Source organism: Typopeltis vanoorti, chromosome 13, assembly GCF_054136105.1.
Source record: "Typopeltis vanoorti isolate ZY-2024b chromosome 13, IOZ_Tvanoo_1.0, whole genome shotgun sequence".
NCBI classification, from domain to species: domain Eukaryota; kingdom Metazoa; phylum Arthropoda; class Arachnida; order Uropygi; family Thelyphonidae; genus Typopeltis; species Typopeltis vanoorti.
The window spans coordinates 69,461,098-69,488,395 of NC_143561.1; the positions used below are offsets into that span (position 1 = coordinate 69,461,098).

Genomic DNA, 27,298 nt, shown 5'->3' on the forward strand with positions numbered 1-27,298 from the left:
AAAGTTTACTCTTTCAAGTATGCGTTCGAGTCAGCAATACATCTGAAAGCAGCAGACGAATTTTCAAATGACCAATTATTTACAATGTCTAGACTGAGCATGCGTGCGCTCATATTCTAACTGAAGAGTGAAGTAAATAAGAGTTGAATAACTTGCAAATTATAACGAACAGCTTGTCTTGTCTTTTTTTTTTTTCCTGTTATTTTTTTTTATACAGTTGTTCAGTTTAAGACAAAAGTTAAAGAATGATAGATTTAATTACAAACTACAATGTTATTCGATAAAATAAGCCGCTATGAATTTAAGCATTTGTTGTATGTATTATTTTTCAGTCGACATTTTCCAAGTACATACACTGATTGTGCTGTGTAGGTATAATACATAATAAAGGGTATTATTTAATCATTTCAAAATTTTAATAATTTATCATTTTAATTAAAAATATTTAAAATTATAAAAGAAAACAGTTGATATACTAATAGGCCTATATAAATAATAATTTTAAAATAAAATATTAATTTCTTTTTTTTATTTGTTGATTATAATAGTTACTACTTTGGCACACTCTCCGTCGATGAGTCTTTGGACTCCCTGGAGGTGTCAAATAATAATAATAATAATAATAATAATAATAATAATATAGTTTGCTTATCATTAGTAATCAAAGGTTTGGATTTTAAAGGCGAAATTCTCATAAGTGTCATTTCGGGCAATAATTTTTTTTTTTTTTTTATGTGACCACCTTTGCTGATTAAATGCCTCGTGATTTTTAATTAAAAAAAAAAAAATCACGAATTCTGCTTCAAGGTAGAAGAAGGAAACGACAAATTGGCGTGCAAAAAGGATTTACAACTTTGCCGTGACACTCGCGAATGTGAATTAGGTGCCTGTCGTCTAGGCAACGACAAGGTTCCAAAAGTGTCAAGCTACGCGAGTGGGCATACGAACAAGCATATCGTTCCAGAGGGTGTGTTGTGTGCCGACTGGAGGAAAGTGAAGGAAAGAGGATTGCTCCACGAGTTTTCGTTGATATTTGAAGTAGCAATAAACAATAATCGAAAGTGACATCGAGAACGATAGAAGAACAACAAGTAAGTAAATTCTCTCGTATTTGGTATTATGGTTTAAGAAATTCAGCATCATTGATTGATTTAAGCGCACATAAATGCCACTGGATGATAAGAATAAAGAGAAATCGTGGTTCCAGTAAGTAAATAGCCACTTAGACACCTTTTGAGGATGACAAACACGTCACACACACACATATATATGTGTGTGTATATATATATATATATATATATATATATATATATAAGGAGAGAAAAGCCACAAAGAACAAGTCTAAATTTCCGTAATCTCTTTAGGGAACTTTAAAAACTCGCTCCCCCCCCCCCTTCACACACACAGACACCAAGTCTTACCACTGTCCCTTTTAATTCTCATTTTCCTGTTTTTTCATGGAGATGTCTTCCTTTAAAAACTTCCAGAATCCCTTTTACATCTCACTTCGTATCTGCACGCGCTGTTCCCCTAACTTGAGGTTTTGAAATGGAAATTTCTTCACTCACGGTACGTGCTGTTGAATGTCCCTTCCGTCTCAAGTCTCTTGGGATTTTACGGAGTGCGTCGTTTCGTAGTATGTGTGCCGCTTGCGCGGTTCCGTAGAGTGCAGTTTTCTCTGAATGAACAAATTTTCTAGGGATAACAGCAATTACGGGTCTAGAGGAATCGGATATCCAGCGAGGTGGTAAATACAGCTAATTATACCGGACTTAGTTTATGCTGCACCTTTAGATCAAATTACGGACATTGCTAGATGCGGTCATGCCCTCCCACCCCAAGTTTTATACCCCAAACAGTGCACTTTGGGACATTTTCGAGCACTAAATGTAATTGATAGTCTACAGTGGTATAAATACGTTTGGTACCAGAGGCGCCCTCTATCATAATCATCCAAAAACTTTGGGGAAAAAAAAGAAAAAGAAAAAGTAGTATTCAGTGAAATTTACCAAGTCTTTTAGAGTTATTTACAAAAATTAAAATAGAAAACAAAAGCTTTAAATGCAAATAAAATGAAAGTAAGTAATGACAAGTTTGATCACTGCACTATTCGTATGTTTAGAAAGAAAAAAAAAAGAATTTCATAATTAACAAAATTGCTGTAATTCGATAACTTAAAAATGAAGTGAAACTCTCAAATCTTTTTGCCTTTTTATTAGTTTTCAATGAACAACTAAATGTGAAATTCGACATTCTAAAAGTTTTTTTTTAAATATATATTTAATAAAATTTTAAGTTTATTACAAGTTCCGACACCAAATTTGTTTTAACAATCGTTAGCTAGAAAGAATCAAAACAGAATATTTAGTATAGTTTTGGGGAAGAGAAAAAAAAAATGGGACCGTGAGATGCGGTGATTAATATCCTTGGAGGGTAATGGATGGCAATGCTGTAGCCAATGAAGCTCTAACTGAGGCTCGGCAATTGCTGTTACCCTCCTGCCATGATCAGAGCTTTAATAGCTCAATAACACCTTATCCCTACACTGTCCTCTACAGATAACGGGGAAGATGAAAAGCATTCTTGCTTCGCCCCTTTAAGCCAGTCCTTATAAGGACTAAGTATAGTTATGGATTGTGGATACCGTATAAACACATTAACCTAAATGAATCAACACTATTTTGAGTATATTATTATTTTTGACACTTCCATGGAGTCCGTAGCAGACTCATTGCGGGAAGTCCGCTAACATTCGGAAACACCCTTCATTTGCGGATATAATAATAATATATTATACTGGGGGAGGGGACTACTCCCCGCTGGCGCCTACGGCGCCCCTCCCCGTGTTCTGGACTGGGAGGCCGGTTCTCCGTGAATTTTGAAGACTCGACACTCAGGATAGCCCCTGAGTTTCAAAACGTTTCAAATAACTTGACAAAAAATTGACATTAAAACGTTACATAAAAAGGCTTATTATAATATCTATCTATCTATGTTCTATGTATATATATATATGTTCTATATATGTTCTATATATATATATATATATATATATATATATATATATATATATATATATCTTCTTGTAAAGAAGATGTAGTAATTCTGTAATATTAATAGTAATTCTAAAATACCTTCAACGGCTTATTGCTTCATTTAAGTACTGTTAATTGACCAATCTATTACTTTTTGGTCATTTTTTTAAGAATCCTATTCGCCATTCGATGCATATTCTTATTTTTTCTCATTCCCAAGAGAATTGTCGAAACCGGAATGAGAAATATTTCTGAAGTACAGTTTTCATCACTCAATAGTTATTAATTGTAATGACGATATTTTCACTACAACTATTGCGTTGCAGTAATTTAAATAAATCTCACGAGCTTTCAAATGAATGGTTCGCATTTTCTTACTTCTTACGCGTAGAAATTTCTCCCATCGTCGTTTGCGATCTGCCAGCTTCCTTTTACATGGAAATTTAATCAAAGAGTTGTTTAAAATCCCATAATGCAATCTTTGTAACATTTCTTATCCTATCAAACGCACTGAAAAGTTTCTATTTTCGGAGAGAAAAATGACAGGAGCGAAGAAGATACTGAAGAGATTACTAAGTATTTCGCTAGCAAAAATACAAAGGCAGAAATCCTATTATTCTGCTTCTCGATTCCCTTACGTTACGAATGATTCTTATTCTTGAAGTGCTGGATTATAAGCAAACGCTATCGTAATAGAATTATGGGTTATTCATTGAGATAGCATGTTAGTAACCGTAAGCAGGTACACTAAGGATATTTAAAAGGAACTACAAACTAGAAATACAAGTTTAAGCCATTGGATCAAATCCCATAATAATACAAGGTCGCCATTACTTTTAACTTTATTCAAAAATTTAGTATATTTTCGGAGAGTTTATTAGTTTTGAGCGAATCGTTTTCTCTGAAAGCTATAAAATGTTATTCTTTATGAGAAAATTATAATTCATATTATATAATAAACATAAAACTGCAAGTTCTGAAAAGGAAGTAAAATAAAGCTAAAGTTAGCTTTATATTCAGTCCTAAAATATTAAATGTTATTTATTTGTACAACTTCAGCATTCTGTAGCGCATGCTTAGTTCACTCTGCTTATTTTATGTTGAACGCATGACGTCATTGAAGCAGACGAACAAATCTATTTATTTTATTAAAATAATTCATTTACGAAAACTCGACGTAAAATGCTCGAATTTTAAACTTGTGTAAATATAATGGTTAATAAAAACACACAAAAAAGAAATTTAAACTATTACCTTGAAGCTGATATGATCGGAGCCGGTATTGATTTTTATTATGCGTGCGTGTGTGCCGTCTTAGTCCACCTTAGATTCCAAGACCGCTGTGATATATAAGATGCAGACGATAATTTTTAACTCTAATCTCATACATGTTCGCAGCTATTGAATAATTTACTGGAGAGTTCGTTACACCAAAGGTTATAACGGTTTTGATCGCGTCGCACTAAAAAAAAATTTCTATTTGCGGTCATTTTTGAGAAAATGGGAATTTTGCCTAGATACCTGGGGGGGGGGGGGTATTCATCAAAGATTTATATATGTTAGAAAACAGCATCTAATGGAGAAGAAATTTTTTTTTAATATTCACGGATCAGTTTTAAGAGAAGACGGTAATTCGGGCAAAAAATCGAATTCTGCTGCTTTGAATTTCAGAAGAAAACAAGGGTTTAAAATTTTATATTTCTCAATATTAGCTGTAAACATTATTTTAGCAATAATTGGTCATTCCATAGTTGTTGTTTTTTTAACACAAAAGCAACCTATTCCGTTGTCTGCTACCTTCTTTCTCGGCGGATAAAATTAATTATAGCAAAATCTAAACCTTTCGGATATATAACTTAGTAGTAGAAATATATTGAACGCATTACGAATAAAAAGTATTAATATATAGTTTCATATTCTAAACTTCCTTAGAATATGATGAGGCACCATTTTATTTTTTGTATACATAAATAACAACTGAAAGATTATGTAGAGTCCAAAAAAAAAGGAACTAATAATACAGTTTCAGTATCTCCTTCGCATATTACTAATAATTTTATTTGGATCCACTAAAATTTTGCAGACAATAGTTTTAGAAGTGTACGTTAGGATTCTCTGCGACCAAATTAGAATTATGCTGTCCTATTCACAGAGAAAATGCCAAAAAGCGACATTCACTTAGGGTTAATGAAAATAATTATAACGATGAATGTTAGGGATGAAGCAATGAAAAATAAGAGTCGGAAATGTGGCACACAGGGGCTTCTCGTGCATAGGCACTGTGGAACTGCAGCACCCCCAATTTTTCTCGATATATAAATATATTTATTTATTTATTTATATTTGCTTGTAATGTTTAATTTCATCATCAACAGTCCTACACAATTCTCTTATTTTGTATAAAAAATAATAAAAATCCATCTTGTAGCACTTAGGAGGGCGAAGGATGCTAGCAGCACCGTGTTTACCACAGTGTGATATTGCTACGCGCGAAAGCATATGCACGTCATAGTGAGATGCGAGCTATTAGCGTAATGCGGCACTGTCCGTCGCGCAGTTCCACTGTTGTTTATATGAAGTTTGCGCCAGTAGTAGAGTGTTCGTAGTGCTTATCGTGTTTACTCCGCCTCTTTAAATATTTAGACATTACAATTAAAGACATAACATTTGTTACAGTTTTTATTTTAGAACATTATTGGGGTTATGATAGTGGATTTTATTTTTAAGTAATTTTGAATTATACCAAACTGTATAATTTTATCGATAATAAACAATATTTTTTCATGTTTATTTATTTATTTTTTAAATTTTTACCATAATTTTGATATCTTATCCAAACACGTATACACTGTACTTACAGTGTGTATGTATATTTCGAAAGTTGCAGAACCCCCACGATTTCAAGCCACGAGCCGCCACTGGTGGCACAACGATGATTCTGTTGATGACTTCTTTAGATGGATGACTTAGGATTTTTATCTCTGCAGGAATGGCCTAATTCAGAAAGCATCTCATAAGTATTTTATCTACTTATGGAGAAAACGTGCGACTCTTTGTCTAGGTGACGTCCATATTTCATAGTTTCTAGACATTTGTAGGCCCAAAACCGAGGACAGTGTGCTGTCAAAAATGTTTCTCCCCCCCCTCCCCGCAGCTACCAAGAAAGAAAAACATATGCGAAATAGTTCGATCCCAGGAACACTCTTCAGATCGTCAGGTTGCGGTAATTAGTATCGGACCTCCGCTCTAGTCGGTCTTAGTTGGGAAGAATTAAATTTCTCTATGATGAATGACTCAGTTTTCACAGAGCATTCCTGTGTTATGTGGGTCATTCGTTATGTATAATTCTCTACGCTAGAAGATGTCCGCTGAAGCCTATAAGGATCCTAACGATAAAAGCCAACACTATGTCCGGTTTCCTATTGATGTCAAGCAGTTCTTTCTTCAAAAAACGCACTTGTAGAAGTCCCTTTGTTGAGCTGGGGTGCTGTAAAAGGAAGAAAATGCAGCACAGACTTCGTTCTGTACCGCTCGTCTAAAGTATTCCATCTCTGTAAGAAGCTCTTAGGTAGGCGACTTTGGTATGGGAGTCGATGTTTTTAAAAGGGTAGATAGACATAGCGAGATCTGTAGTGATTTGGATCTTTTCTTTTAGCATAGGAAGAAGAAATTACGAAATATTATTATAAAAGAGTAATTACTATTTTTTTAAAAAAAAAAGTTGGAATAAGAGAGTTAGTTTATTTCCTGACAGATAGGGGTAGTCTCTAACTTTTTCATTGTATTTAATAACCCTTCTGTTAACGAAAGCAGAGATTACTTACCTATTCACATCTTAATAGTTTCTTGGTTGCTAGCGTTGTTCGAATCTTGGAGTAATTAGTCCTACATGTAGGCTTACGTTATTTTTTCTTTGTTCATAAAGGATAAAAAAAAAAACAGTCAAAGAAAATAATTAAAGTTTATTCTATTTTATTTTTTAAAAAACAGTTTAAAACCTAATATTTCTCTAGTGTAATATTAGCATCTTCAGAGCTCGTGTTATGCTAGAATTGTGATAATGCTTAGACTGCTGTGAACACTTTCTACATCAAGCAAATCTAAGCAAGACTGATTCTATTTCCGTTTATCGCATTCGGAAAATATTTATCAGTAAGACGAACATTTAAGGAGATGATGTTCAAAAATACCTCTTTGCTGTAAAATGTATTTATTTTAATTATAAATAGACACGTGGCTTTTCAGTTTCCATGCGATTGCCAAATGAATCCATTTTATATTATTATGCGAGCATCTCCATGGAGTCCGAGGACTCATCGGGAAACCCAAACATCCACACAATATCTGTCATACAGACGAATCAATCACAACTGAGTCAGGCCAAGCATTCCATTCATTCACCACTCTCCAAGCGAAAAATCTAGTCTTCACATCCTTGTTAACCACAGTCTTCCTTAATTTCCAGGGATGAACTCTTGTTCTTCCACAACTATCCCACTGCTGAAACATTTCCCCTGCATCAGTCTTATAAAATCCTTTTAGTAACTTAAATGTTTCTATCATATCTCCCCCCCTCTTCTCCAACTTCTGTAACCCACAAACTCTCAATCTATGAAAGTAGGGAACATTCCTTACACCACTCACCAACTTGGTCACTCACCTCTGAATCTTTTCTACCACTTCCTCATCTCCAAGGAATCCAGGCCACCAGACCTGAGCACAGTAATCCTAATTTGCGTAACAGTATTCCGCTTGGTATCCAGTCAAAAGCCTTAGCAAATCCAGCAGTATCACTGGGTAACCATTTCCCCCCCTTGTCCGACTCTGCTGTTACTCTATTATAAAAAAAGTTAGTAAATTACTAAGGCAAGACCGACCTTTCCTGAATTCTGTCTTTAACCAAGTTTTTCAATACTTTTACCACCACTCCCGGGCTGGTGATTGGTCTATAATTTTAGAGCCTCCTTTCTGCAAAGGAACTATTTTACCATGCTTCCACTCTCTCTAGGGACCTTACCAGAGCTCAAACGTAAGTTAAACAGCTAAGTAAGAGGCATTGACAATTCCCTTGCACATTCTCAATACCCAATCTGATATTCCATCCAAACTCACGGCAGTATTTGCATTTAAATTCTGCAATATCCTCAAGTTATTCCGATTCATTAACTTCAATTCTCATATCAGTTATTGCTACAGAGGACACAGAAATATCCTTACTCGGGTGATGGAATTTTGAAAAGTGGTAATTACATCTGACTCGGTCACCTCGCTACCTTCAGCGCTCACTAAAGTCATCTTTCCGTAGTCATTCTTCTTTTTACTTGCCACGTAGCGAAAGAACTCTTTGGAATTTCTTTTCTTCTACTTGGCTAAGGTCTTCTCGTAATCTGATTTAGCCTTCCTGCTTCGATTATTGTTTCCAAATCTTTTCGGTTTGCGCTTTTTGTAATCTGCACAGATGTATCCATCCAATATCAACAAATCACTTCCATCGTTTATTGCGAACGGGATTTCCACTTCCATCGTTTATTGCGAACGGGATTTCCACTTCCATCATGCCATTGCTTATTGCAATTTATTTTTTTTTTAGTTCTAAAATCTTTGTTGATTGATTTTCTCGACTTAAAAACCGATTATTTAGTGATCGACCAGGATAAACCATTTCCTCATCTATTCTCTTATTCTAATGAGACAACGTCTCTTGCACTCAATAAATTCACTCATGTTTATCGGGTGAGAATCCACAAACGTTTATTTACATCAGATGATGTCGACTGAAATTCGATTATTAAAAAAAAAAAAAGTTATTTATAGTTTTTCAATACTTTCAAGAAGCTTTGTTTGTGTTATCAAAGAAAGATAACTTTGCGCAACCTACAAAGATGGAAAATCACACCAGTCCTGTTAATATGCTTGCGAAGTTTACGATTAGCGATAGCGACATCTTGTTAGGAGCAGAATTAATCTATATTACACAATACTGACGGCTGTGTTCGATATCTTTTGCAATTATTATAAATCCCTTTTAAGTAAGTGGGGGGGGGGGGGGGGAAGAATCGCGTTTCCCGGAACTATTTTCGTATCTAACTTTTAACATAAATTTTTTCCTTCTCTTTATAGGTAGTATATTTTATGCAACCAATATTTGTGCCATCATCATTCCTGTTTTTTTAATTAACAGTGTTTTCTTCCCTGCTCGATAGGTTATTTGTTTCTGCCATCAAATTCAAGACCAATCAGATTCATAATTTACCAAACATACGACTCTTTAACAAATGCACTACATTCCCTACTTAGAAATAAATAAATCAGCACTCGATTATTTATCTAGTTATAACGTACCTCGAGCTGTCATAATAACTACCGTATACGGCAGAGGGCGCTTAATTCAGTGAACTGCTTTTGCCAATATATATATATATATATATATATATATGGCATTTCACACACAAAATGGAAAGAATAGCTAGGTGGCCATGAGCTTGAGACTTGCGCAATGATCTATCAATAAATTATCCCAATATACCTTCTAAATTTTGTATTCTGTTTATGTAAGTTTGACGTGTCTTTCATTAACAGCTACATGAATGTGTAGCTGTTAATGAAATAGTGAACTGAATACTAAATTTGATTTTAGGTCGAAAAGCTTCCGATAAAATAGAAGTTATTTTGTCACGAGACGGTTTAATTGAAGCAATTAATCTTTTTTCTCTCTCACTCCATTTAGGAGGTCTATAACTTCGCCCTATGTCATGTACTAAAATTAGCATGGGGATATATTCTGGTTTGTTTTGTTCGTTAGAAATGGATTAAGAAATTAAAATGGATTTATATTTATGTCCTTGGTCACCATTTTTTTTTTTTCCTCAGCCGTTTCCCGAGTTAATCTATCTTTGGCAAAAAGACAGACTGTATTTTCTTCCCGGAAACTGGTTTAAAGCCATACGGAGAGTAGATTGAGCTCCTGTTGCCCTAACTAACTTTTTGAAGAACGATAAGCTGCCAATCTCCATCCTGCGGACTGTCATTGATAGTCACCTCAACTCAAATTATCAATGAACCAAGACTTTTCAGGCGAGAGAGAGAGAGAAAGAAAGAGCACTGCGACAACTGGCGCTGTCTTGTGGTCCTAAACCTTAACATTTGTATTAATGTCTGTGTGCGTTCTACGGCAGATTTTTTTGATGCGGAGTTAAATTTTTCCGGAAGAGAATTAAAAGAAAAAAAAAAAAGATTGCCGTAACAAAGATCGAGTAACTCGGGAACTGGCCGCAGAGAGTCTTACAAAAAGTACCTCTAGTCGGCGATTAGAATCGAACCCATAATTTGATTTTTCTTCGGGGGGGGGGGATAGCGTTATTATCGAAACAAATGCTATTTCCGCAGGATCTACACAAGCACCTGAATAAAAGACATTTTAGTGCATTCTAATTTTCTTTTTCTTTTTTCAGAGTAACTGTTCCTAATCTTCGCTTCCATTTTCCTTCACCGGGATTGCTCCCTTACACTAAAAACGTAACAAACCCTCAAATAAATAAATATATTAAAGCGATGATCCCAATGAGTGTCGACTGACTAATAAAAATTCAATTATTTCATTTAATCGAGTTCATTTCGATTCATATCACCAGCACGATGATTAAATGACTCGGATCTCATTTATTTCTAATTTAATATTCTAAATAATGCCTTAAGTTTATGTTCCCTTTTGCAAGTTGCTCTCAAATTCCTTGCAGGTGATCGCCATCACTCACAGTTGGATAATCCAAGAAATGACACATAACATCACGTGACAGTTGATATGCAATCAAACACTGGGATATAAATACATCGGGAATAAGAAGTAAAAGCTATTTTAGTATGACTTTGGCACTTACTAAACCAGCAGTGTACTGTTCTAATTAAAATACAAATTAAAAGTCTGTGTAAACTGTAAGAGTAAAACTCTAACAGGCGATTTTTTTTTTTTTTTTTTTTTTTTTGATGCGACACCGAAAACAATGTTCGTGTTGTTCTACCGATGATAGATGGTTGGGATTACACGTCTAGTGTTTTTTTTTACACTCTGGCTTATATCCAGGGGAATCCTCATGTCGTAGATATAGCTGTAGATAGGTTTCGTTGAATCATCCTTTATTGATGATGCTCACTTTATTATTCCCCGACATTTAACGAATGCTGACGAAAATATTCGAATAAGCGATCCTTGAAGAAATGTCGACCTCTGCAGTGACCTCGTTTTAACAAGTATTCCTCTGGGTTGGACAGTATATAATACTTGACAATTATATTCTTGGTTTCATCATACTTTACCAGCTATTTGTATATAAGAGCAGTTGACTTTTCTTTAAGTTGCTCTAAGTATTCCGTAATGTTAAGCACCCCCTCTTAGGAAGCGAATATTTCCCTACATCATGGTGACAATCATTTATTTGACCTTAAATAAGGTTTCGTCAGTCTCCGAGGCTAGAATTGCGAATAGATGGGAGCTAACTCGATGAAAGAAGTTGTAAGTCAACTTCTTTCATCATACAAATAGTTTTGAAGATATTTATCAGGGGCAACGTTATTGTTTACTTACATTAGGGTGAAATAGGGCTGAAAATGAGAATATAATTTGATGATGTTTGTTTATCACACCAGTATGGATATAACAGTGACACTTGTCGCACATTATTATCCTGTTGACTCATGTGGATGACCCACAAAAAAAAACATTATTCATTATATCACATGCATATATTAGAAATGTCATGACTGGAGTCTAATTATTACGAGTATGTGTCTAATATTTTGACCATTAAGTGTATATCAACAATGAAATATTTTTTATATCAGTAAAACAGAGCAAATCTGGATGAATTAGGGTTACTATAGGAATTTGGGAAAATTTCTATAAATTTTAAAGTAAAAAAAAAAAAAAGAAAGTTCAAAATAAAACTGAAATGGATCGTTCAGCTAACATACTATGTGTATAAATATATTAAACACAGCTACACAACTTCAGTTATCGCTGTAATATTAAATCCCTTAAAATACGTAGGAGTACGCCCAGACAAACTCGCCCTAATTAGGGTAAACGTTTAATGGAAAAATAAACTAAATCATCAATATATTTAAGTAGAGGACGAGCAAAACAGGAATGGTCTTTCCATGAATGCGAACCAGTTCCTAAAAATCCCTAATACCTTTTTTTGAAATGAAAAATAAATTGCAACCTTGCCATTTACTCTTTGAACAGGTGTAGTCCATGGTTTCAGTGGTATAGTGATACGTGGGAGGAAAGATGAGAAGTAAAAGATAGATGTCCGTTATGACGTTCAAAATTCCGACTGTCTGGTGATTGTACACGTTTAGAATGTTGATTGAAGCTGGCAGTGCACGTAACTGCCAGGATGTTGCAATAGTGAAGTAGCTTGTAATAAAATGGCGCTGAATGTATCATGGGAAATGTAACACGTAATTAATGTAGTTTAAAACTATTCCTATTAGAGTCCGAGTTGATTTAATAAATTTACTCGATGGTATACTATTAGGACATACGTAAATTATTCCCAGTTTATTGATGACATTTGCAATTACCTTGAAAGCCCGACGCCATTGTTATTTATTCAAGACATTAAATAGCAATATTCTAATAAAAATTAATTGAAAAATCCACTCTATGTTATGGAAAATACCTTGCAGATCTGTTATATATATATATATATATATGTATAAATGATCATTAGTTACATTTACTTGGTGATTAGTTATCTTCATCTCGTTACTAGAATCATCAGATACCTACTCTGAACTAGACCGAGACCCAACGAGAGAGATACATAATCGAACAAACAATCTCTCCTTAAGACGACAACGGAACTTCCAAGAAACACACGTCTTCCTCTTCGGTCCTTACATCCACTTATTCCAAGATCATATGGCCTTCCAAAGGTGCATAAAGCAAATTGTCCGCTCAGGCCAATAGTTAATAGTATTGATTCACCGACATATAAATTATCAAAATATTCAGCATCCTCCTTAAAAGGTCTAGTAGGAAAATCTTCCTCTTACATTAAAAATTCAACAGACTTCGCTTCTAAAATCAAAGATATAAAGCTGAAGAATTCCGATATTATGGCGAGCTTTGAAGTTGTGGCACTTTTTACAAATGTTCCAACGCAGGATGTCCTCAGCATTTTAAAAAACAAGATCTCTAAAAAGATTTTTGCTCTCCTCTCACACTGCATTAGTTCGGGGTATTTTAAGTTCGAAGAAAAAATTTAGAAACAGAACAAAGGACTAGTTATGGGTAGCCCCCTGTCTCCAATATTGGCCAACAGTTTCTTCGAGAATTTCGAGGAAAAAAGTCGTCTCTAAAGCAACATTAAAACCTAGAATATGGTCCGCTATGTGGACGATATATTTCTTATTTGGGAGCATAGTGTAGAGAATCTTCACATCTTCCTAAATCATTTAAACTACTTCCACCAAGACATAAAATTTACCGTCGAGATTGAAGAAAATGGTTCCCTTTCATTTGTAGACATGAAGCTTACTAAGATGTCTAATTCTTTAAGGGTCTCAATCTTCAGGAAGTCAACACACACGGATAGATACCTACATGCATCCTCGCATCATTATCCCGCACAAAAGTTAGGTATCATTTCTACATTGGCTCATCGTGCTCGCTAAGTATTGTCCGATGAAGAAGAACTAAAAGTGAATAAAATATCTAGAAAGAACTTTCTTAAATAATGGATACTCTTCCAAAAACATTAAGAGGTGACTATACCAGCGTCCTCGAAACAACACAGAAATCCCTAATAACCCCAAGGGTTATATTTCTTTACCGTACATCAGCTTGCTCTCCTGGAAACTAGGAAAAATTTAGAAAAAAATTTAATATAAAAACATGTTTTTCAACTATTCCAAAACTAAGGTCAGTTCTAAGCCAAAACAAGCTCATAAACCATCTTCAGTTCCTCGGTGTGTATATAAAATAATATGCGATTGTGGGAGGCCATACTATGACCAGATTGAGAAGTCGATCCTCCTACGGCTAGAGGAACATCAGAGAGACATTTCATACAACAGAATCAGAGCAAGCGCACTCTCAAGTCACGTCTTATTTTCAGTGAACACAAACGATGAAGGTCGCCAACACGGAGTAGATTGGAACGCAACATCAAACGTTTATATTTGTCACGATGAAGTAGAACGACACATAGCTGAATCCAAAGAAATTGTCCTAGACCCTTCTCACATCAACAGCAACTTCAGTTATAGTCTTCCTGACTCTCTGCCATTAGATACTGGCGTACGAGTGAACTCATACGCTCGCATTTGCACAACCATAGAACAGCAGAACGGACTATAACGACAATTCAAACTTAATTTCAGTTTACAAGTCTGTTAATATAATGGCACAGTGTTTTTATGTTTTTTTTTAATTTGTTTTAAGTGTTAACACACCTGAAGAAGTCGTTTTGACGAAACATGTTGTGTGCTCCGTTAAATTAACTTGTTATCTATTTTCTCGGTTTCAGTCAGTCAAAAAAAGATTATATATCATCATAAATATATTATGATGATAATCTTTTGATAATATGCCGCTCCAGCTGTAGTATCACACAGTAACTTCAAGTTAAAATAGTACGAAGTTCAAATACATCATCTATATATATAGAGAGATAGATAGATGATGTTTAATATCCAGTTTAAGAAACTGAAAATTCCAATTTTCTAATCTAGTAATATCACTTATATTAGATAATAAGTGAAGTGTGCATTTATTTCTGCCTAAATATTTGAAATAAAATAAAATAAAATAAAATAAAACGTAGTTTTGAGTAACATGAAGATCCAGTGAGAAAATATATCATTTGTTTCTATTTTGCACAAAAGAGGATTTTAATAAAAAGAGGATTTTAATATTTATTTCTATTATTTTCTATATGACCAGCATAACTACTTTTCGATTTTATTTTTTCCGATATGGACTGGGAAAGAAATAAACATCGAATAGAGGGCGCTTCTTTGCATTCTGCACAGCTTTGAATCAAATTGATTATTAACGTGAAATCATAACTGATGATGTATTCTCTGTTATTTGGCTAGATTCATTATTTGAATATTTACTGCAAAAAATTCTATTTATTCTAAAATATTATCGACTGTGCTTTTTATTTTTATCTGCTTTAGAGAACTGTTTTATTTTTTTAAAAATAAATAGGTAAGTAAATATTTTCAAAATGTTTCTTGTACGAAAAAAAATAAAAATAAAATCTGTAGATATACTGTACTAATAATAGACGCTTTCAGAAAAAGCGTTCAAAACAGGAAACGGGGGAAAATTCTTTCATGAACAAAAATGCCAGTATAGCAGATGACTGCGTACGTCTTTTGTCCTACTTTGCAAATGGCCAAGTAGGTTGAAGGCGAATAAGAAACGTCTGAAAATGCAGACATTAAAAGTATTTTTTTTTAAAAAAAAAAACTCTCTTTCTTAGATAATTATAAATATACTAATTTCAGATGTTAAAAATAAATACAAAAAATTATACAATAATTATAGAATAGCTTTTCATACTAAGAACATTTAATCATGAACTTTTTATTTATATTAACTTTCATAGTTCGTTTACATGTAGGAATATCGTCTGCTCATAAGTCAACATTGTATTCTAGCCAACTACAAACAGTTATGGAGTTTTAAGTTATTAAACGCATGCGCAAATACTAACGATGCATACAGATACAATAGTTCTAATTATTTCTGAAGAAATATCGCTGTCGCAGCTGTAGATGGATATAAAATTACAAATATTTATAAATATAAATAGCGGTAATGAACTAATTGAGCGAATGCTCGGTGTTTTTTAGGTACTGTGTGTTTGTGTAAGTTTAATTTTGTACGACTTCTGAGAAGGCCGTCCGGTGTACTCCCACACATAATCCAGTGGGAAATACAGTGTTTGCTAACTCCACCCAACTGATATATTACCGACAAACACTGCCACGTTGTGTGCTGCTCTCTCCCATTCCATTCTTAATAAGATGGCAACAATTTGAGCTTTCGGATAACGACATTACCACACGGGACGAAAAATTAATAATAATAAAGACAGTTTTTTTTCACCTTTTAGATTACTACGTAGAGCTTTTCTGTTTTTATCCGCTATGGAAAACTACCGGAATCGAAATAGTTCGTACCTTGTTTTCATGGGATATCAAATAGCAGACGATAAAAGAGACAGTGTATCTCCACTTATCTTTTGGCCGATGAGGCTTGTTTCAGTGCTGCTCACATTACGTAGACCTGTGGTTATCATAGCAAACAACTGGAAGTTGTAAGTACACGAAAAAAAAAAAAAAAAAAAAAAACGGGAATCAAGAGATTCTACGGCAAAAGAAAAGGTATGTATCGAGTAGTGTATTGATCTCCCATGCCATTTCTAGAACAAATATTTCGTGTGTTAACGTGGGCATGTGATCTTCCTTGTCATTTCTAGCACACTCGTTCATAGAAGCGTCAGCTTCCCTACAATGCTGTCACACTTCTTCCTGGACTTTTTTTTACGCCTCCCCACTTCTCTTTTCACGAAGTGTCACACAGCTTTAGATCCCGTTACCCCATGTGTCACAACTGTCACATTCAAATAACGCACATTTAATGTAAACAGATGACGGTTGGCCTTTAAAATTTCCGCATAAATTTATTTGGCTTATTGTAACTTTATAGATAAAAATTGAATTCTTTTAAAATGATGAAGTTCATAACGCAAATATTTGAGTTGTTTTAGGGTATTTACATCTAGACGGACGGGATTCGAACCCAGATCTTTCTAGCTAAAAGTAGCAGCGCAACAGACTCCCTAATATAGTTAATTATTATTATAACTGCATTAATTAGTTAATTATTAATATAAATATTTCGTGAGTGTATTAACTGGATGTATCAATTTAACGTACTACTTGGAGGTAACTGCCTTCTTTAATACAATGCAATGGTGTGTGTGCGTGTGTATGTGCGTGTGTATGTGCGCGCACGTGTCCGTCTACGGAACGAACATAATTCATTCCGCCCTATTCACAACCGTGCAAATGGCGCCTATCCAAGTGTTGGTTAGTTTTGAAAGTCACGCAAAAGTAATCCGCTACATTCTCCGAGGCCAGAAACAGTAACCGTACAGGTTTTAGCCAACTTGGTTTTGTAGTTTTCGATTAATGCCAGCACACACACACACAACAGACGTCACCGGAAGTAAAGTGGGATTAAAAAAAAAAAAAATTAAAAATAAAATACAATAAAACAAACGAGTTTTAACACTCGCTGACTTGCACCTTTGCTTGTTCGTAGCCTTTAAAATCCCTGATTTCAGGTATACTTTTTTTTTGTCCTTTACGTAACGAATTTGTCATGACGTGACAAATTCGTTTTTATACATATTCAATCAGTTGTACGTTTTTAAACTTGACGGTGAAGTTCAAGGCCAAAAGAACGTTTTCACTTGAAGGTTACGTAATGTGTAATAATTAAACTCCCTTCTCATTCAGCGAATGAATCCAGAAAATGGCTCCAAGTTATTCTACCTGAATAATGGTGAATGGATTACTGGACGGTAGATGGCGTAGTGTCGATGTAGATTTACGTAATGTGTTGTTGGTGGAGAGTATCCTCCGCGAGTGTGCATGAAATGAAAGTGTCACGTAATAATATTAATAAAAAAAAACATAAGTAATAATAATAATAATAATAATAATAATAATAATATTCATAGTATACAACTTTTCGTGACTTCTATTTATTTCTTATGAAACACATATATAGCTCAATTTCATTCGTTTCGGCCATTTTTGTTTTTAATAAAAACGGACTTAATACTTTGGAAAGCAAATATTAAGTTCGTTTCTTAAGAGTGGTACAGTTTCAGCATTTTGAAGTCTTAAAGATTGCCGGAAACAAAGTTAAATTGTTACTATTACTAAACTTTTAGAGTACATTTTTTTTCAAGATTATCTTTCATAAAATGCAGTTTAACAGCATTAGTCTTTAATCAGAAACGAGGTGTGGTAGGAACCATATAGATAAAGTGAAGTCGAAATTAATTATGGGAAACTGGACAGTTAATTCCCAAATTTAATGTCCTTGTACAATGAACATCCTTTATATATTAGGATAGAACCAGTTTTATGCAATCATATGTAATGTGAATCTCTGATAAGCTCAAAATACTCGGTGGTTGTGAAAATAGCAGCTGCCCAGCAATGATAAAGAAGACTTTATGTCAAAAATCCGTGTGTGTGTGTGTGTGTGTGTGTGTGTGTGTGGTTGGTTCCAGAATGTCTTCTTCAACTACTCTGTCACTAAATCTACTTTTATTTTATCTTATTGATTTTAATTTGTCTCTTATTGTCACTGAAAACGTTTAAATATAGAACTATTGTTATGCCATCGCTTATTATATCTTTTGTCGCCTTTAAAATCTTATTTTAAAGATTTTAATTTTATTCCACAAAATTTGAAAGCCTGCCGAAAAAAATCCTTTGAATTTATATGAAATATTTTAGTGATTTCAACTTAATTGCCACCGCAACACAGATTCTACCGAGAACGAATATTTATAATAAATAAAAGTTATATTTGGAATCAAAAATGATCAAAATGGCAAACAAACAGTTTTTAAACTAGGTTTTCATTGTTGAGGAAAATATAATAATAGTAATAGCATACTTTTTTTACATCATGGTACATCCGACAGAGTTTTGCAATTCCACAATGATTGCAAAATAAACTTGAAGAAGAAAATTGCCGAAATTCTAAAAGACGACGTTCCAAAAGCAGCATCGTATATAGCAGGGTTTCTCAAACTTTTCCTACGACGGAACACACCTCACAAATCCTGAAATTTTAACGGAACACCTTGGTTAGAGTCGAGTATCATCGGTCTCGTATTCAATGTAAAGCTAAGCGCACACCATCTCCGCAGCAGGCTGTATCGCATCGTAAAAATGCGACAGCACACCTACAGGAGAGTCGGGCCGCAGCGTATGGCATTAACCTTGCTTGGGACCGCACGTTTTCTAGAATAGACACCTCCGTACATCACTCGAGCTCGGAGATGTCGACAACCAAGAGGGGGGGGGGGGGGATGAGCAAGGCCAAGTGAGGAGCGCTTGATTTTCAAACATATTTGAACTGGTCGCAACATTTAAAACAATTCCAGGCTCATATTAATTTTGATAATTTTTCACGGAAGACTTTATTCACTTTCCGCGGAACACCAGTGTTCCGCGGACCATAGTTTGGGAAACGCTGGTATAGAGATCCACAATTTTTGTGGATCTATAGCCTTAAATCAAGAATTAATTAATATACATAGATCCGAAATTTTGGCAAAGTCTGTTCTTATCATTATAATAATTCTTTTGTGCAGGTTAACTGCTTATTCAAGTGCCTCCATAGCTCAGTCTATAGACGAAGCCCTTTGGTCGGAAAGACCTGTCTATGAGATTCCTGTCTATGATGTGAGGAACCTTTATGTGGTCTCTTTCTACTAAAGGTGAATTAGCAGGTTTCATACGGCGTTAGAAGGTTTTTTCACATGGAAACTCGGGTTTTTCGTCCCTTAGAACACGCAAACCGGCCTGTGAACACACACACTGATGTACATTCAAAAATACATACTTAGAAGTCCCTCATTGGAGGGGCACAACCTCAACCGGTCCTAAGGGACGGATAAGGAAAATCGGGGAGGGGGAACCCACACAACAACATGGTTATTACAAATTATCACATTATGTTAGTCATTTTTATTTTACCTATAAAAAAAGAGGCGTACTGTTCGCATAAATAAATTTAGAATTCTGAATTTAAAAAAATATATATATTTTATTACTGAATAATATATTACCAAAGAAATTGTATTTTTATTGATATTTCGATTATATCCTTCTATTTGTATCTATTTTCTCATTTGTATTATAGGAAAATGTCTATTACACTATTTACCGTGAATGGAATTTCAAACAGTACATTTAATAGCCAATCAAAGAAGATAAATTGGAAACTAACATTAGCTAATTGACCGAGACTGGATTTTCTGATAACTCAGATAGTCTTCCAATTAGCCTGAGGAAAGTGAAAATCGACAGCAAAACTAATTCCCACCCTTAGGGAAATATTTTCCTTTCATAACATTCGGACAATAGACATGAGGACAAAGGGTGTGAGAACGGAAATATACTACAGCAAGTAATTCTATCTACTGAAGTTAATTTCAGTGAAATTCATTTGAATTTATTATGAAGAGACAATGGAAATAATCCTGATGAAGTCATAAAAATAGGTATGGATGGCTTTGAAGAGACTATTCAAGTTGTCTCCAACATGCTTGGTTACCACGAGATGATATGCTAGAGGTTTGTATACTGTTTGAGTCTAAGAAATGCCATGCCAGAATATAGACAGGAATTCAGCTCTGATGGATACCATTTACAAATTAAAGAAAAATGTGTCATTGCAAGAGAGACATATAACTAACGGGAAAAAAAAACATCAAATTGTCGTTTTTTTGAATTATCAAACTGGCGAAAATTTCTAAATAAGCTATTCCTGGTAATAGGTACGGTCATAAAGTATGAGACTGGTTTTATTTATGTATTTATGGAGTATAGTTGAGTGTTTCACCCGAAGTAGTCGCTCAGCTACTAGATTCAGTGGTTCAGGTAAGTCTGAGAGACATTAGAAATATTTATTTATTCATATGGAGTTTCCCCCCTTTTCTCCTCCCCGTCCCTAATGGGGCGAGTCGAGCCCCCCCCCCTCATGGGAGGGTTAAGTATTTATGGCTGTACATCAGTGTGTGTTCACGGGGCCGGTTTGCGGGATGAAAAACCCCAGAATAAACTGGGGGAAAAACTCTGCTGTCCACGCCCAAGACCGGTTAACTTGGCTTTGGCTGAGGAAGATCCTTAAGCTCCTCACGTCGGCGACTGGAATCGAACCCAGGACACTCCTTCCCCAGGCATATGGTTGCGAAGCGCAACGCCACTAGGCTAACCGCGCGGACATTAGAAATATTGACATTAACAGAACAAGCCTATGATCGGTTTACTATCACGAATAAAATCTTTTTTTGATTTAACTGAAAAAAAAAAGGCTACTGAATAAGTAAAGCCATCTCTAAAAATTAGGCGGTCCCCCGGACCACTCCCCTACGAGTGACCGAAAGACCGCCCAACTCAGCGTTGGTTCCACTCAGTGACGAGCACCCCCCCCCCCCCCCCCACCACCACCACTGAGCAGAACCGCTCACATTCCAGGGAAAAGTGTCCACCGACGAGGCCCCTCACGGGCCGCGCCGGAGAACACCTTCCCTAGATACTCAAAATGCTCTCTCAGGGCAAATCCCCCGAAATCCAAGCCCCCCCCCCCTCACCGGGAGCAAAATTTTGGAAACCTAAAGGAGCGAAACTCTACGTCCCATGACGTATACCTCACGTGATTGAAAAATTGTGCATACTATCAACTATCAACATTACTGACATAATGGGGTGAAGCAAAAGCTTTTCATATTCCCGGCTATCTTGAGAGAAACTGTGAGTGGAGAAAGTTTATGAGCTAATTGCTCGCCCTTGGTGGGCTAGGAGATTAGTCCTCAGTGTTGAAGTTTAGGATGGCTTTAGGTCTTTTGTGTTTGAAATAATCCATTGCGTCATAATCTGCAGCCAGTTGGATCAGTTCATTAGGGTTCACAGATGCTTTTGAGAAGAATTTGATTGCTATAGTCTGCATGAAAGTGTAAATATAAGGAACATCCGTGTCCCGATGTAGCTGGACAGTTCGGATGAACCACGGGAAGCCCAGGATCATTCTGAGACATTTATTCTGGATACGTTGTAGTTTGAGAATATTAGAATTTGAAGTATGGCTCCAGGCCGGTGAGGCATAAGTGAGTATTGGACGAATCATCAGTTTGTATATGAGAAGTTTGATTCTGGTGCTCAGCTTACTATTTCTGTTAATTGGTGAATAGAGCTGGGCTATGAATTTTGATGTGTTTGCACAGAGAGTCTTGATATGGGAGCTGAAAGTCAGTTTTCTGTCTAGTATTACACCAAGATATTTGATCTAATTTTTCCACGGAATTTTAGTGTTGAAAAGGAGAATATTTCTTTAGGAAGCAGTGATCTTCTGGAGAATAGGACGGCTACACTCTTCAGGGGATTCACTTGGAGGCGCCATTTAGAAAAGTATTGTTCGGTTAGCAGTAGGTTTTCTTGCAGTTTCTTGATGGCTAGGTGAGGCTTTAAAGATCTGGCTAATATCGCTGTATTATCATCAGCGTAAAGGACTTTAATTGAAGATAATGGGTTGTGTGGTATATCATACAAGTATAAGGAGAATAGGATTGGTGCTAGTAAGGACACTTGTGGAACTCCAGCCAAGATGCGTTTTGTGTCGAGACTAACCCACATATCCTGACTTGCATGCGCTTATCGTAGAGGTATGTCTTTATAAGATGAATGATTCCGACTGGTACACCAGATGATATCAGTTTGTATAGCAAACCATAATGCCAAACCTGTCAAATGCACTGGCTATGTCAAGGAAAACAGCCCCAGTACATTGACACCAGTTAAAACCCGTGATGATGTGATCCACCAATCTGTGTATTTGCTGCGTGGTGCTATGCAACTGTCGGAAGCCAAACTGCTCCTCAGGCAGGATATTTAATCGGAGTATTGAATCTTGACGTCTGGTAAGAATTACCTTCTCGGCAAAATTGCCGAGATATGAGATGAGGCTGATTGGTCTGTAATTTTGAGGCAATCTGGGATCTTTTCCAGGTTTATGGATCGGTATTATGTCCGCCAGTTTCCGATAGGAAGGGAAATATTTGTAGTGAAGGATGGAGTTAATTATATTTGTCAGATGAACAATAGCTCTACGTGATAGAAGCTTTATTACTTTGTTAGAGATACCATCAAGTCCAGGAGCCTTTTTGTTCTTGAACTTTTTAATAATAGCATATACTTCAGCAGGTGAGGTGGGTGCAATTTGAGTGGAATATGCGAGAGCAGAATTGAGTGAGTATCTGACATTTCGGTGGATCTTGTATATATGGTTAGAATCAAGGTGATCGTATGCAGGTTTACATTGTTTTTCAAGATGATTTGCTATTGCTTCAGCTTTATCAGCATCCGTGTGGATGAGACCTGAATCTGTTTGGAGTGGGGAAAAGGTTTATTTCTGTTTTTAATCTTTCGGATGAGATTCATATGGAGTGGTTATCAGTAGAGATGGAGGTTAGTTTTTCTTCCCAGAATTGAGTTCTATGGGCTGCAAGGGCATCTCTCACTGCAGAGTTGAACCTGTTCAAGATTCGTTTGTCTTGCGGCGCCCTGGCGTTGTGATATCGTTTTCTTGCCTTATTTTTTTCTCTAATCACATTCATAATATCACCTGGCAAGTGGATGGACTTGCGGGTAGTTGCATGGGTAGTAACTGCTGCACAGGCTGCTTTAATCTGTTCTATTAAGTTTTTAACAGCTGTTTCAATTTCCTCTTTTGATTTAATGATGGGAACAGGACCAATATATTTTGGAAGTACCTTGGAGAGCCTTTCCCAAGGAATGAATGAGTGAGGGGGGGGGGGATAATTTTTCAAGGTTTCCCAATTTTAATCGTATTGGGTTATGGTCTGATGACAGATCGTTGATCGTCATTAAATTGTATTATTGGAGTCTGATGTGCTGCAATATGGCTATATCCAGCACATCAGCCCAACCATAAGTGTCGTGATGGGTGGGATCAGCGGGACCTATTACAAGAGGTTGTTGAAACCAGCATAGTTTTGTAGTATATCTGTCCATTTTTGTTGGTGGAACGACTATTCCAGGCATTCAGCCTGGAATAGCATTTAAATCTATGGCATTTAAATGGCCTGGCATTTAAATCACTGGCCACAATGATAGGCTCCCCAGTATCGAATAAGGCGTTCAAATCCGAGCAGAGTAATGAAGTTTGTGGAGGATCATATGCTGCAAAGATTTTTAATTTGCCGACAGAACTTGTGAGAATCTCAATGCCAGTGACCTCGAGGTTGGTGGTAGGAGGGATGTTTATGGAGTGATGACAGATGAAATTTTTAATGAAAATTGCCGTACCTCCTCTTTTTTGGGATAGTCTATCAGCTCTGTACAGTTGATATCCACAAATTTTGGGGTTGTCTGAAGGTCTTAGGTGCGTCTCATTTAGTAAAAGGACATCTGGCTGATGTCTTCGGACGAAATTTTGAAGTTCTAATATCTTACTCCGCAGGCCGTTCGCGTTACACGCAATGATCTCTAGAGATTCTGGTTTTAGTTTATTATTGTTCATTAGTGAGTGCTGAGATGATGGTTTGGGTATCCTTTAGGAAGCTTTTGGTAGAAGGTGATGGGTTGGATCTGCTAAAATTCAACAGCATATTTGCGAGAGAAGAGGTAATGATAGCAGCCAGATTTGTGTGTGGTGTTATCTGTTCACAGGATGACTGTTTAGGACAAGTTACATCCGCATATGACCTAGATTGTCGATGCGGAGTTACTCTTTTGGGAACCTCTGACTTCTTCTGAAGGGCGTCTGACCTTTTATATTGAACTACAGGAGACTGTGAAGTAGTCTCTGACATAGGTGAGGAAGAAAATGTTTCTGCTTCTGATTTTCTATTTCTAGGATTGTACGTGCATCCTCTGTAGTTGGCAGTGTGAGGACCGCCACAGTTGGCATATTTTGCCGGGGTGGATTTTGACAGAGCATGTATTTGTTGGGTGGCTGACCCCACATTTTAAGCATCTAAATTCAGCCCTACGCATTTTCTGGGCGTGACCAAACTTCTGACATCTATGGCATTGCCCTGTTGAAGCCCTTTTTCTTAATGGTTCTATAGTGATTTTTAGGTTTGACTAATCTCTACTAACACCAGTGGCATTGGAGTCCTGTCTCTCCTGGTCATTCTGCTGACTTTTACGGGTGGTAAATCTTGCTGGTGTAGATCTGCAGTGATTTCTTCTGTGGAAACATCTTCAGATACACCTCTAATCACTACGTTGAGGTTTTTTTCTGATTCCAGTGAAAACGTGTGGTACTGAATACCTCTAGTATTCAATTCAGAGGTTAAGTTAATCCATCACTGTTCTGGGTTGAATTTTAATGCCGTCTGTGACATTTTTTGCTTGGCTGTATGAGATCTGTAAGTTGTACATCTGCGTAAAAAGAATAAATGGATGACCTTAGGGACATCCATTTATTCTTTTCACGCAGAATAATTGGGGGTATCTTTTCGCTTGAGGAGGTAGGAGAGTCCGGGACAGAGCCATCTTCTTCCATTACATCCACATTTGGTGGTTCAGAGGCCGCAGTTTTGCGCTTTTTGAGTGCGCGAACCTCTTGATAATCAGTGTGGTCAGTAAGGGGATTATCCTCAGCAGTTGTTGCTATTTCGCTAGCGCTGTCTTGAAGAAGTTCTAAGAGTTGAGAGTCATCTGTATCAACTTCTTTTATTTCATGAACTACAACCTTTCCTGGCCATTTTGTATGAAGCAACTTTCCTACGTGTTTAAATATTGCTTCGTACGGTGCATCCATGGTTAGACCCAAGTCTTGTTCTGTAGAGCAGGACATGACTTTCCCTTTCCACAATAATAATAATAATAGACAGTTTCTAATGAAGCAATGAAATAATGTCGATACTAACGGCAGCAGGCCTGGCGTATCGCCCTTGTTTTGAAATTTGTTGACTTACCTAGTTAGCTGATTCTTTGGACCTCTTTAAAAATAAACGGATTGATTATAGTAGTAGTAAAACTATTTACTACTAGTAAATTTACTAGTCAAAATTCGCTGAATCACATTTTATAACAGCTATCAAAATCCTGCACGTCAGACATCTCAAAAAACCCAAACTCCATTCCCGTACTGCAGTTTGAACCTCAAATTGTGCATCCTTATAAGGACTGGCTTAAAGGGGCGAAGCAAGAATGATTTTCATCTTCCCCGTTATCTGTAGAGGACAGTGTCGGGATAAGGTTATTGAGCTATTATTAAAGCTCTGATCATGGCAGGAGGGTAACAGCAATAGCCGAGCCTCAGTTAGAACTTCTTTGGCTACAGCATTGCCATCCATTACCCTCCAAGGGGGATTGGATTGAGTGAATCAATCACCGCCTCTCACGGTCGATTGATTCTATCCTCAAATTGTGCATTTTAAAGTTCTTAAAAGAACTGGGAGTTCTTGACTCTTTATCCCGTCATCTGAATGAAGAAAATCTGTGTGGATGGGCTGTTATTGAGCTAAAAGCTCTAGACATGACTGGGTAACGGCAATAGCCGAGCCTCAGTTAAAACTTCATTGGCTGCAGCATTGCCATTCGTTACCCTGGAAGTCCTGATTAGTATGTAAAGGGTAAAATCTCAAAAAATCGGACGATCTCTAGGCCACTCCATAGTGGGCGAAAGACCGTTCATATCTCAGCGTTGGTTCCACTCAGTGACAGGCTCCCCGACCACTGAGCAGAACCGCTCAAATTCCGAGGAAAATAATTCACCGACAAGAACCCCTCAGCGGGCCGTGCCGGAGAACACCTTCCCCAGAGACTCAAGGTGCTCCCTTAAGGCAAAAACCCTAAGGGAGCGAACTCAAAAACTCACACCCAGGATAACAGCAACAGCCCCCCCCCCCCCCCCACCCCCCCCCCCCCCCACCCCCCCCCCCCCCCACCCCCCCCCCCCCCCACCCCCCCCCCCCCCCACCCCCCCCCCCCCCCACCCCCCCCCCCCCCCACCCCCCCCCCCCCCCACCCCCCCCCCCCCCCACCCCCCCCCCCCCCCACCCCCCCCCCCCCCCACCCCCCCCCCCCCCCACCCCCCCCCCCCCCCACCCCCCCCCCCCCCCACCCCCCCCCCCCCCCACCCCCCCCCCCCCCCACCCCCCCCCCCCCCCACCCCCCCCCCCCCCCACCCCCCCCCCCCCCCACCCCCCCCCCCCCCCACCCCCCCCCCCCCCCACCCCCCCCCCCCCCCACCCCCCCCCCCCCCCACCCCCCCCCCCCCCCACCCCCCCCCCCCCCCACCCCCCCCCCCCCCCACCCCCCCCCCCCCCCACCCCCCCCCCCCCCCACCCCCCCCCCCCCCCACCCCCCCCCCCCCCCACCCCCCCCCCCCCCCACCCAGTGTCGGCCGCCCCATCCTAGCACCCCGATGGGCTCCCCGACTCCTGAGCAGAACCGCTCAA

At 37.4% G+C, this 27,298-nt stretch overlaps 1 protein-coding gene across 1 annotated transcript in view; it reads left to right on the plus strand.

The window, feature by feature from the left end:
• The first annotated feature begins 978 nt into the window (after positions 1 to 978).
• Positions 979 to 27,298, plus strand: part of LOC150100269 (serine/threonine-protein phosphatase with EF-hands pef-1-like) — a 221,740-nt gene continuing 195,420 nt past the window's right edge. The window contains exon 1 of the mRNA XM_090402569.1: positions 979 to 1,091. The gene's annotated coding sequence lies outside the window, so the exon portion shown is untranslated. The remainder of the gene's footprint in view (positions 1,092 to 27,298) is intronic.